Source organism: Bos grunniens, chromosome 2, assembly GCF_055505025.1.
Source record: "Bos grunniens cultivar Pamir isolate PY7600 chromosome 2, Bosgru_T2T1.0, whole genome shotgun sequence".
Lineage (NCBI taxonomy): Eukaryota > Metazoa > Chordata > Mammalia > Artiodactyla > Bovidae > Bos > Bos grunniens.
In genome coordinates this window covers 50,115,480-50,129,008 of record NC_141166.1, presented here as the reverse complement: position 1 = coordinate 50,129,008, position 13,529 = coordinate 50,115,480, and the positions used below count along the sequence as shown (strand labels likewise).

At 40.8% G+C, this 13,529-nt stretch overlaps 1 long non-coding RNA gene across 1 annotated transcript in view; it reads left to right on the top strand.

The window, feature by feature from the left end:
• The first annotated feature begins 554 nt into the window (after nt 1-554).
• LOC147378075 (uncharacterized) overlaps nt 555-13,529 on the top strand; it is a 104,833-nt gene continuing 91,858 nt past the window's right edge. The window contains exon 1 of the long non-coding RNA XR_015144432.1: nt 555-809. This is a non-coding gene — a long non-coding RNA (uncharacterized LOC147378075). The remainder of the gene's footprint in view (nt 810-13,529) is intronic.

Below are 13,529 nucleotides of genomic sequence, written 5' to 3'. Positions count from 1 at the left end.
ATAAACTACTATAGAGAAGTAGTTATTTTAGGCACTGATTTGGGGGGAACTCTAAATAGTGATCTGGCATAAGGAGTAGCTTTAGAAAGAAGACATGTGGGGTAATATTCTGGAGCAATCTCTTATCAAATAGCAACAAGGACCAATTGCTGGTAGTAAATGAGTAATTCCTGATGATAATCTGTAGCATAGTGAAACATCACAATAAAAAAGGCTCATCTGAGGTAGGTTGGGAAGTGGTACATGTGCAAGGTAAAGTAGTTGCTCAAGCACCTGAAGACTGTGAGGGTATTGATGACTTAAGTGATTGCAGCACTGGCTGTGGAAATTCCCAAGAACAAAAACAACTAGCTCAGTTCAGCTATCTGTCTGCTTGGAGTGAGGCATAAAAGCCAAAGGTCCTTCATGGCAGCATTTAAAGAGATTCTTCTCTTGTAAGGTCACAGGGAAGATTTTCAAGTATGTTGAAAGTCAGTCTTATATGATAGAGCTAAATAAAATGGGACTGAGTGCACAGGTGTGATAAGTTTCTACTGAAAAACAAGGACCCTGATTAAAAAAAAAAAGACCTGGGATGGGAAAATTTGGATGGATAAAAACTTGAAATTCTAGAGTCTTCTGAGTTCTGGGCCAGCAGCAGCTGCTTCTTCTCTGGGTCGGAGGGGAAAGGAAAGCAGATTTTCTTTCCTTGGAGCCCTTTCAAAGACCTAGCCTGAGGAAGAAGCCTTGAAAGATGATGCTTTTTCTCCTCAAGATCCACCCTCACCTTGTCTCATACCCCCAGACCAGTGGGTAAAATAAGAGGGAAGGTGAGTTCTCCAGAATAACATAGTTTACTTGCTGAAACAAATTGGCTGACATATACGGGGTGAAGCCAAAAGAACCCATGTGGGTTGGATCTTGAAAATATTGGGTGAGAACATCAGGTCTGACAGGATGGCATGCACTCGCATGGGAGCATTTTTTTGTAACCCAGGTTCCCTGGAGAGGGTAAAGACTTAGAACTGGTATAATATGCTGCTCGATGGAACCTTGCAGCTTGGACACATCAATAATTTTAAAAAAAGTAGGAAATGCCTGTGGGGTCAGAAGTCTCAGGACATCCCCTCCTTTCTCTTAGTCCTCTTAGTTCTTTAAATAAAATTTAAAACCATGTAGGATTTTTCATATTAGAATATTTAATATGTGCATTCTAAGTAGAGCCTTGAAGAGTGATGACATTAGGTTGGCCAGAAGAACTTGCCATTTTTATATGTTTAAGCATGATTGGAGATTAGTAATTTTATTTGTTTCTATATGATATCTGGAAAAAAATTTTTAGAAAGGGATTATTGACTGAAAGTATTTACAGCCTAAAAATAGAGAGTTATTTCATTTGGTGGGAAAAATTTGGGGACTTCAAGCCCAGGAGGGAGCATCTCAGGTAGCCCTGAGAGACCGCTGAGAAGGCAGGAGTCAGGGTGTATATAAGTTTATAACAAAGGAGAATGGCATCTACTGGGGTGCAGGCTTTGTTTTCCCTTTTGGGACCCCTCATTTACATTTGGAGGCCTGAAATCATTGATGTTTGTTACATCCTTGTTTATTGACATGGTAGGAGATATTCTATTTCACAGGATGAACCTTTGTTAGATGCAGGCTAACGGGGGGTTGGGGGGGAATTGGCCGGTGATGCCCCACTCTTTGAGGAACAAAGCTGTAGCTTGGTGATGGTCTTTCACGCAGTGTCCATGGGTTGCTAATCAAGGCCACTTTTACCTTGACTTCTGAAAGTGGGTTCCATGATAAAGAACAGAGTCAAAGCAAGAAAGTCAGAATGGCTTCCTGGTCCTGTTTCTGTTGCAACAGAACCAGTCAGCTAAGTCCTTGGGAGCCTTATTTGAAAGCCAGATGATGACAAAAGGTGCATGAGACAATGGTGTTGGTTGCTACACTCATACCTGCAGATCCTGTGATTGTGTGAACAGTAAAGCTTAGTGTTACTTGTTTTGGGGTAGAGTTGGAGACACGAAAATGAGAACTTTATTGTTATCCCACACATTATACTTTAGGATTTAATGGTATTGGGTGATCTGTTGTTTTCTCTTATTTTGTGTACCTGCAAAAGACAACCAATTTCAGATAGCAAGCTTGTAATGCCTGAACCACATAAATACTTTTATCTTGAGCTTTTTCTTCCCCATAGTTTCCCAGGTAAGTGTATAAACATGGGGCTGATGTCTAAAAAGCATCCTTTCCTCTTAGCTCATGTGGTCCCAGGAAATGTCATAGAATCTTTAGATTCATTCCCATGGCAACAGGCAGCTCTATTACCAAGAACACTTATAGCTTTTCTCTTTGAGAAAATTTGCTCTATATTTGAGATTCAAAGCTATCTTTATTAATATTATTTTTGGATGCATTGTGAGGCACTGTGCCTTGTTACATACAGTTGAGATGGGAAGGCAATCAATGCCTCTTATCTAATGAAGCAAAATACAGACTATGTTAAAGGGCTTTGCAATGCTGTGTGATTGGAAGTTTTTGTATGATTAGGCCACGGAGAAGCAAAAGAATGGAGATAGAAAATAATAAACTATGCACTGCTAACTGAAATTACACACATGTACACAATCCTAACATATGTGCTCACATACACACATGAACAAAAAATAGAGTGGAGATTGTGGTATAACAAACTGCTACTCCACGAACTGAGTGGAAAGGTTTATTTTCAGCCATCTGGACTGGAATTTGTAATAGAGATTAAAGTAGTAGTCAGTGGTGATGTTACCAACCTGGGCCCTTGGGCTCTTAGAATCAATAGAAATTTGTAAGAGGCCAGATGAGAAATTCAGCCAAGGCTTTACTGGGACTCACACTGCAGCAGAAGGGAGAGAGAACAAGAAACAGGTGCCCTTGCTCCCTCTTGGTGAGCCGGTTCCTTAAATGGGGTGAGGGTAGGGGTGGATTTGCGAGTTGGGTCTTAGCTAGTCTGCCCGCCCCCTTGGTGGTGCTTTGTACAGGGATGACATGGAAGAGTTACCCTGCTTTAGTTTCTGTCACCTCAGAAGCAATGGTTTCTGCCCTTTTTGTGTCTTATTGCTCCAACAGTGCATGCAGTTACTTTCAGTCCCTAATAATAATTTCATTGCATTCGTTGCTAGAGGCCACGTTTGTCCTGGTTTAAGCCCTCCAGCAAAGCCTCCCAGGCCCTGTTATGTCTCTGTCTTTTTCCCTGAGTATCTGGACTATTAGGGATGTTTGCAGGGGGTTGCTATTTGGGCTATGGTGGATTTTTCAAGTCTGGACCCTCATTATTTTGTCACATTTTCTATGCTGTGACATGAGGAAAGCAAATTATTGGAGACATTACTAGATAAAATCTATTAAGGTTCTATTTCATGTTTTATGAAATGGAAACAAATGTGAAAGTCTGCACAAATGAGGGCCCTGTTAAACCAAAACTAACCAACCACCACCATCAACAATAAACCCAATGCCTCTCCCAGCCTCAGAGGCTAGTTTAGGGTGGGGTTCAAATTAAAAAAAAAAAATCTCCAGGTGATATCAATGTTTGACCAAGACTTATTAGCTTAATTACTTTGGAAATTATTAACATTTTGTTAAAGAAACATTTCATTTTGTGTCATATCACTCTGACGTATAGGATAGACCTGCCTTCCAGTTTTCATCAAGCTACACCACCTGTTTTTAAGTATTTCAAGCTATATAAATATATAATTGAATTAAATGCTAGAATCATCTTATTAATAGGGAAGATACTAGTCCCCCTTAACAGAAAAGGAGACTGAAGCTTCATGCAACTGAATAACTAACAAACTGATTCTAAAGCTGATGTTCTTTTTTCACTGTTTCATATCATCTTCATCATTAGTCAGGGAGATTATAGTCTAGGAACCTGGTATCAAAAGGTAAAGGGAGGTCATGAAATGTAAAGGCAGGTTTGGGCATGTTAAGTCTGATTGTATCTCTGTGTATTCATTTGCCAAGAATGTTGTAACAAAGTGCCACAAACTGGGTGGTTTAAAACAGAAAGTTATTCTCTGGCAGTTATAGAGCTAGAAGTTTAAAGTCTATGCTATGCTATGCTAAGTCACCTCAGTCGTGTCCGACTCTGTGCGACCCCATAGACGGCAGTCCACCAGGCTCCCCCGTCCCTGGGATTCTCCAGGCAAGAACACTGGAGTGGGTTGCCATTTCCTTCTCCAGTGCACGAAAGTGAAAAGTGAAAGTGAAGTCGCTCAGTCGTGTCCAACTCTTAGCAGCCCCATGGACTGCAGCCCACCAGGCTCCTCCGTCCATGCGATTTTCCAGGCAAGAGTATTGGAGTGGGGTGCCATTGCCTTCTCCAGTGCATGAAAGGGAAAAGTGGAAGTGAAGTCGCTCAGTTGTGTCCGACCCTCAGCAACCCCATGGCTCCTCTGTCCATGGGATTTTCCAGGCAAGAGTACTGGAGTGGGGTGCCATTGCCTTAGGCTTCTAGTCGTCTCTGGCATTTCTTGGCTTGGTGCCACATCACTCTAATCTTTGCCTCTGTTTTTATGCGGCTGCATCTTTGTGCTTGTCCTGTGTCTCTATTCCAAATTTCCTTTTTTCTCTGACAAAGACACGAGTCATGGGTTTTAGGATCCATTATAAATCTGGGATGATATCATTTTGAGATCTCTACCTAATTACATATGTAAAGACCCTATTTTCAAGAAGGGTCACATTCTGAGGTCCTAGGTGAGTAAGAATTTTGGATGGGCCCTATTCAACCCACTACACTCTACAAGTGACATTTGGAATTGCCAGTCATTTCTCAGTGAGAAAACTAGTACTCCTGTTTCTTGTGAGAAGATTTGCCCAGAATGAAAGGAATAGACGAAATTAGGTGACTGAGAGGAAGCTTTTCTGGCAGCCCTGGAAGAACACAGGCAGGTCCTGGGTAGAGTTTCTAGGAAACTTCTGTAGAATTCCAAGTCAGAAAGACACGTTACAGATGTCTTTTGCTCTCAGAGTAATTGGCAATTGTGTATAGTAGTATAAGAACACTTGTCTTCCTTCTGGTGCAAGCTGCTTCAATAGGAATTTATTGGTCATTTGTTCTTTGCAGCTCCCTGATTGAAGGAGCTGGCTATCTGAAGATGTTCTAAATGTTGACTATGAAAGGCAGGAGTACTTTGATCAGTATTTTGTTTCTTTGCATTCTAATTCAGTGGAATGCCTATAGCTGTTGGGATGTTTCTCCAAGCTTCCTCAACTTGTGGATACAAATGCGTGTCGCAGTGAGCAAAAGAATACTTTCTCTTTCCCTCTCAGCTGACATAGGATCTGCAGTCCTACTCTGATGAAATCCTCACCAGTTATTTCTGAGAGTCCACAGGGAATTTTACACATTGCTCAGAAACATCTATCTCATACAGTCTCCCATTCTGACCCCTGTCCAAGAATTTGTTCTTTGGGAGCACCATGTGACATGGTTATTGGAACAAACAACAGCACTGTCACAATAGTACATACAGCAGGGGTTGTATCCATGTTGTGAGTTTCCATCTGGAAACCAAAACTTAGTTTGAGTGATACAAGCTATAGTATAAGCTCAGATTTCCTCATCCAAAAGTATTTTGGCTAATTGAAGAGATAAGTGATGTATGTTTTAAGGTGCTAGGTGCATGTATGAATTTCTAGACCTCAGTAATTGATTCAATATTTGATACTTTTACCTTTAAAATATTAAAGACTTATTTGTCTTCCTTAAATTTAAAATGCAAAGAATAAGCTTGATCTTTTAATGTTGATAGTATCTGAAGCCAGTTTGAGTTTTGTATCAGCAGGAACATCATACTGTTAATTCATGTCCCTATATTTCTTGGCTTTCCTCCTGAAGTTCAGTTAATAATATTTTCCTTTATTCTCCTCAAGGGATTTCTAGGACTGTGATGTGACTATATAATTTATTGTTATGAAGCATTTTACTTATCAGTTCAGTTCAGTTCAGTTGCTCAGTCGTGTCTGACTTTTTGTGACCTCATGAATTGCAGCATGCGAGGCCTCCTTGTCCATCACCAACTCCTGGAGTTCACTCAAACTCATGTCCTTCGAGTCGGTGATGCCTTCCAGCCATCTCATCCTCTGTCATCTCCTTCTCTGCCTGCCCCCAATCCCTCCCAGCATCAGAGTCTTTTCCAATGAGTCAACTCTTCGCATGAGGTGGCCAAAGTACTGGAGTTTCAGCTTTAGCATCAGCCCTTCCAATGAACACCCAGGTCTGATCTCTTTTAGAATGGACTGTTATATCTCCTTGCAGTCCAAGGGACTCTCAAGAGTCTTCTCCAACACCACAGTTCAAAAGCATCAATTCTTTGGCGCTCAGCTTTCTTCACAGTCCAACTCTCACATCCATACATGACTACTGGAAAAACCATAGCCTTGACTAGACGGACCTTTGTTGGCAAAGTAATGTCTCTGCTTTTCAATATGCTATCTAGGTTGGTCATAATTGTCCTTCCAAGGAGTAAGTGTCTTTTAATTTCATGGCTGCAGTCACCATCTGCAGTGATTTTGGAGCCCAAAAAATAAAGTCTGACACTGTTTCCCCGTCTATTTGCCATGAAGTGATGGGACCAGATGCCATGATCTTCGTTTTCTGAATGTTGAGCTTTAAGCCAACTTTTTCACTCTCCACTTTCACTTTCATCAAGTGGCTCTTTAGTTCCTCTTCACTTTCTTCCATAAGAGTGGTATCATCTGCATATCTAAGGTGATTGATATTTCTCCCGGCAATCTTGATTCCACCTGTGCTTCTTTCAGCCCAGCTTTTCTCATGATGTGCTCTGCATAGACGTTAAATAAACAGGGTGACAATATACAGCCTTGATGTATGTGGAACCAATCTGTTGCTCCATGTCCAGTTCTAACTGGTGCTTCCTGACCTGCATATAGGTTTCTCAAGAGGCAGGTCAGGTGGTCTGGTATTCCCATCTCTTTCAGAATTTTCCACAGTTTATTGTGATCCACACAGTCAAAGGCTTTTGCATAGTCAATAAAGCAGAAATAGGTATTTTTCTGGAACTCTGTTGCTTTTTCCATGATCCAGCGGATGTTGGCAATTTGATCTCTGGTTCCTCTGCCTTTTCTAAGACCAGCTTGAACATCTGGAAGTTCACAGTTCATGTATTGCTGAAGCTTGGCTTGGAGAATTTTGAGCATTACTTTACTAGCATGTGAGATGAGTGCAATTGTGCGGTAGTTTGAGCCTTCTTTGGTATTGCCTTTCTTTGGGATTGGAATGAAAACTGATCTTTTCCAGTCCTGTGGCCACTGCTGAGTTTTCCAAATTTGCTGGCATATTGAGTTTATTTATATTTGATCCTTATTATGTTTCTCTGGAATGGAGAGAACAAGGGGTGTGGGTGTTACTTCCTTTTACACTTGAAGACCCTGAGGCTCAGAAAGGCAACTGGGTGTCCAAGATCATGCAATTTGCATGTGGCAAAGTCAAGCTTTGTAGCCAGGTCTCCTGGCTTTGTATCTGGCAGTCTCCCCTAGGTGGCCTTGTGTGGTGAAAACAAGTGCCCTTTTCCCTTTGTACTCAATATCTGGGCATTCTTTCCATGGAGATGGTGAGATCTGGTTGGTCTCGACAAGGCTGCCATACAAATGAGAGCATACAGCAGTCTTAGATATCTGGAAGATGAGCCTCAAGCTGCCAGGGCCCTGAGGCCCCTCTCTAGACTGTGGGAGAGACAAATGGAGGAGAGGAGATATGAGAGACCCATTCTTGCCTGTTTTACCACTTATTCCACTGCCAGCACTACTGACACTTGTCCCCTGATTTAATTTTCATGGAAATTATAGAAGTTTTGTCATCATTAAAAGTGACACATTTTATTTTCATAGACCAGCATTTCAAAGGTTCAGTGAATTCTGATTCATTATTTTTCCATAGTCTGCAAACCGTATCACCCAACAACAAAACAGTATTACTTGATTAATAAAAGCTTGCTCCTGACAGTTCATTTTTGAGAAATACCAACTCACATTCACTTATTTCTATTCTTGATGTCCTAGCCTACTAACTTTTTGTATTGGTATTTGGCAGAATCTTACTACTGCAGCAACTGTTCCCTGAAATTCTCCCGTTGTTAATCCCAGAGCTGGCATCCCACGCTCCTCCTGCTACTTCTGCCGACACTCATTTTAAGCTCAGAGCACCAGAAATAGGATCCTGCTGGCTGTATCATTATTGCTTTCCTTTCCCATTTCTTATGGCATCACACATATCTGCCTTCTTGCAATCAGTCAAGCATACCCATAATTAATGTATAGTTTCTATCTCTGTATATACCATGAAGTTTCTTCCTGGTATGGCAGGTATGTGGTTTTGCTTTTTAATTCTTAGCTAGCTCTTAAATTTGCCACCCAGAATCATCTCAGTGTGACAAATCTTGGGAAATTTGGGCAACACGTGAAAGACACAAAAGATAAATTAATGAAGCTGATCACTTTGTTATTAATTAGGGGACTCAATTTCTTTTCCCATGCCTTGTGTTTACTGCCTAGCAAACTGGTGAAAGAGACCATATTTATTACTTGTATAAAGATCTTCTTCATAATAGTTTTATTTTTTTTAAAGAAGTGAGCATATGTCACAATTTTGTCACCCTGACTCTACAAGGCATCCAGCCATTAGCTCCCTCAGGCTCAGCCTCAGCTGCAGAGAAAGGCTCAGCCAATGTCACATACTTTTCTGGTCAGCCTACATTGCATGACTGAATGAGGCAGTCCTGAATGAGGATGTAAATTCCCAAGCATTTGGACCTTACTCAGGACATCCCTGTTGGGTGTGGGAGGTACTCCAGAGCTCGCCTCCAAGCTGGCCCAGGCTTTGCCAGACCTGTCTGTTTGATTATCCCTCTGCCCAATCCTGCTGGTTTCCCTTTGTTTTCATAGGTATTGATCCCGGATAAACATCTTGCATTCATGCATAGTCTACATATCTGCCTCCAGAAACCCCAACCTGTGACAGACACTGTTTATTTTAAATTAATCGACACACCTCTGGCTTCTCAGAGCCTCAAAAATAGAGATGCTGAGGCTTCTCTCCAGATGTCTGAGGGACTCCACCTGAGCCAGGTGAGGCTGTAAAAGCCCGATGGGGCAGGTTGAAGCCCAATGTGGCGGTAAGGGCTTTAGGCTGGTTCGTGGGGAGGCTTGTGGCCCTGGCTCTGATGACCGCAGAAATGTTCTGTTAAGAGGCAGCTCCTGTCTTCCTAACCAGCCCCATGCCCAGGATCAGAGCCTTGGAGATTAAAGGACCACAGGGTGTTATGATAGCCTGGTGTTGGAGCATGGGACTTTTCATGAGAAAAGAAGATAGAGCATTGTGGTTAAATGTATGGACATTGAACTCGAGCAGGTCTGTGTTTTCAATAGCTTTATTGAGACATATTTACATACAATAAGTTGCCACTTAAATTGTTTAACTAGATGCACACTAGTGAAACTGTCACCACAATTTCAATATCCATCATCCCTAAAGTTTCTGCTTGTCCATTTGTGATTCCTTCCTCTCACTCTTCCTGGCCCCATCCCCCCGTTTCCAGGCAACAACTGTTTTCTACTTTGTTGTGATAGTTTCCTATTTTCTATAGCTTTATTCAATTGGAATCATTCAATATGTATTCTTTTTTTTCCTCTGGCTTCTTTCACTCAGCATAATTAGTTTGAGTCATTTATGTCATCGTGTCTGTATGTCAATTATTCATTTCTTTGCATTGTTGAGTAAAATCCCATTGTATGGATTTACCAGAGTTTATCTAGTCACATCAAAGGATATTAGAGTTGTTTCCAGTTTTTGTGTGTATGTGTTTGTTTTTTGGCCAGGGTAAATATAGTTGCCATAGACATTTGTGAGCAAGTTTTTGTGTGAGCCTTGGTACTCATTTTTTTCTGGGGAGAGTTCAGCAAACTTTTTTTGTAAAAGGACAACTAAAAAATGTTTTAGGTTTTGCTGGCCATGTAACCTGGTATAGCTCCTCAATTCTATCACTAAAGTATGAAAAAGCCATGCTTATTACATAAATAAGGATGGCTGTATTCCAACAAAACTCCATTTATGAAAAAGTGTGACACTTGATCTTAGATAAATATTAAAAGTGGGATTGACGGGTCACATGAAAAGTGCATGTTTATAAGAAACTGCCAAAGCTGTTTTCAAGAGCGGTTGCACTAGCTTGTAATATCACTAGGAACATATGAAAGATCAGTTGCTCTTAGTCCTTTTGGCCCTTCAGAGGGAAATTTCTTATATTAAACAGTTTCAGTCACTCTTACGTTCACTAGTCTTCCACTGTAGCTTTTAACTTACATTTTCTATTGGCTAATGTTTTATATGTTATTTACCATCAGTATATCTTCTTTGGTCAAATGTTCAAAGTTTTGGTCAGTTTTTACGAAATGGACTATTTTCTATTTGAAGCTTGAGAGTTCTTCACTCTGAATACAAGTCCTTTTTCAGAGATATAATTTACAAATACTTTCTTGCACTCACTAGCTTGACTTTTAATTTCTTACCATTTCTTTGTTGTGCTAAAATTCTAAATTTTCATGAAGTATACTCAATTTTTCTATGACAGACTATGCTTTTGTAGTGTCCAAGAATGTTTTTCCTCAAAGTTCATGAAGATTTAAAATTTTTTATAGATTTACATTTTGTACTTAGATTTATGATCAACTGAGTTAATTTTTGTATACATTATGAGGTATGGGCCAAGGATCCAGCACCATTTGTTGAAAAGACTTTCCTTTCTCCACTGAATTGTCTTCGCATCTTGGCCAATTCCCATGTCTCTACGTAACATGTTTAACCTTTTCTCTAATTAACTGAATGTATGGACTATAGTTATAATAACAGTTACAATGATAGAACAATATAATAATAACTGTTTTACTATCCTTGTCTGCTTTTATCATCCATATAATTTCTGGGTCAAATTTGGTTGATTGATTTTTCTTATTCTTATGGGTTGTAATTTTTTCCCCCTTGCTTCCTTGCCTGCCTGGCAACTTCTGATGGGATGCCAGGCATTTTACCTTATACCTTTGTGGATTCTGGATATTTTGTATCCTTTTAAATATTCTGCAATATTTATTCTACAATATTATACAGTGCAGGTAAGTTATTTAAAATTGTTTGACTTTTTTGTGCCTTGCCTTTAAAGTTCATTAGATATTTCAGTTCAGTTCATTTCAGAAGCTCAGTCCTGTCCAACTCTTTGCAACCCAAAATTCCCTGTTCATCACCAACTCATGAAGCTTGCTCAAACTCATGTCCATTGAGTCGGTGATGCCATCCAACCATCTCATCCTCTATTTCCCCCTTCTCCTCCTGCCTTCGATCTTTCCCAGCATCATGGTCTTTTCAAATGACTCAGCTCTTCACATCAGGTGGCCAAAAAAATTGGAGTTTCAGCTTCAACATCAGTCCTCCCAGTGAATATTCAGGACTGACCTCCTTTAGGATGGACTGGTTTGATCTCTTTGCAGTCCAAGGGACTCTCAAGAGTCTTCTCCAACACCACAGTATAGAAAAGCATCGATTTTTTGGTGCTTAGCTTTCTTTATAGTCCAACTCTCACATCCATACATGACTACTGGAAAAACCATAGCTTTGACTAGATGGACCTTTGTTGGCAAAGTAATGTCTCTGCTTTTGAATATGCTGTCTAGGTTTGTATAGCTTTTCTTCCAAGGAGCAAGCATCTTTTAATTTCATGGCTGCAATCACCATCTACAGTGATTTTGGAGCCCCAAAATATAAAGTCTGCCACTATTTCCACTGTTTCTCCATCTATTTGCCATGAAGTGATGGGACTGGATGCCATGATCTTAATTTTCGAATGTTGAGTTTTAAGCCAACTTTTTCACTCTCCTCTTTTATTTTCATCAAGAGACTCTTTAGTTCTTCTTCAGTTCAGTTCAGTTCAGTCGTTCAGTCGTGTCCGACTCCTTGCGACCCCATGAATCGCAGCACGCCAGGTCTCCCTGTCCATCACCAACTCCCGGAGTACACTCAGACTCACGTCCATCGAGTCAGTGATGCCAACCCAGCCATCTCATCCTCTATTTCCCCCTTCTCCTCCTGCCCCCAATCCCTCCCAGCATCAAAGTCTTTTCCAACGAGTCAATTCTTCGCATGAGGTGGCCAAAGTACTGGAGTTTCAGCTTTAGCATCATTCCTTCCAAAGAAATCCCAGGGCTGATCTCCTTCAGAATAGACTGGTTGGATCTCCTTGCAGTCCAAGGGACTCTCAAGAGTCTTCTCCAACACGACAGTTCAAAAGTATCAATTCTTCAGCACTCAGCTTTCTTCACAGTCCAACTCTCCCATCCATACATGACCACAGGAAAAACCATAGCCTTGACTAGACGGACCTTTGTGGGCAAAATAATGTCTCTGCCTTTGAATATGCTATCTAGGTTGGTCATAACTTTCCTTCCAAGGAGTAAGTGTCTTTTAATTTCATGGCTGCAGTCACCATCTGCAGTGATTTTGGAGCTCAGAAAAATAAAGTCTGACACTGTTTCCACTGTTTCCCCATCGATTTCCCATGAAATGATGGGACCAGATGCCATGATCTTCGTTTTCTGAATGTTGAGCTTTAAGCCAACTTTTTCACTCTCCACTTGCACTTTCATCAAGAGGCTTTTGAGTTCCTCTTTACTTTCTGCCATAAGGGTGGTGTCATCTGCATATCTGAGGTTATTGAAATTTCTCCCAGCAATCTTGATTTCAGCTTGTGCTTTATCTGGTCTGGCATTTCACATGATATACTCTGCATAAAACTTAAATAAGCAGGGTGACAATACACAGCCTTGACGTACTCCTTTTCCTATTTGGAACCAGTCTGTTGTTCCATGTCAAGTTCTAACTGTTGCTTCTTGACCTGCATACAGATTTCTTAAGAGGCAGATCAGGTGGTCTGGTATTCCCATCTCTTTCAGAATTTTCCAGAGTTTGTTGTGATCCACACAGTCAAAAGTTTTGGCGTAGCCAATAATGCAGAAGTAGATGTTTTTCTGGAACTCTCTTGCTTTTTTGATGATCCAGCAGATGTTGGCAATTTGATCTCTGGTTCCTCTGCCTTTTCTAAACCCAGCTTGAACATCTGGAAATTCATGGTTCACATACTGTTTAAGCCTAGCTTGGAGAATTTTGAGCATTACTTTGCTAGGGTGAGAGATGAGTGCACTTGTGTGGTAGTTTGAGCATTCTTTGGCATTGCCTTTCTTTGGGATTGGAATGAAAACTGATCTTTTCCAGTCCTGTGGCCACTGTTGAGTTTTCCAAATTTGCTGACATATTGAGTGCAGCACCTTAACAGCTTCATTTCTTTTAGGATTTGAAATAGCTCAACTGGGATTCCATCACCTCCACTAGCTTTGTTCATAGAGATGCTTCCTAAGGTCCTTTGACTTCACATTCCAGGATGTCTGGCTCTAGGTGAGTAATCATATCATAGTGGTTGTCTGGGTCATGAAGA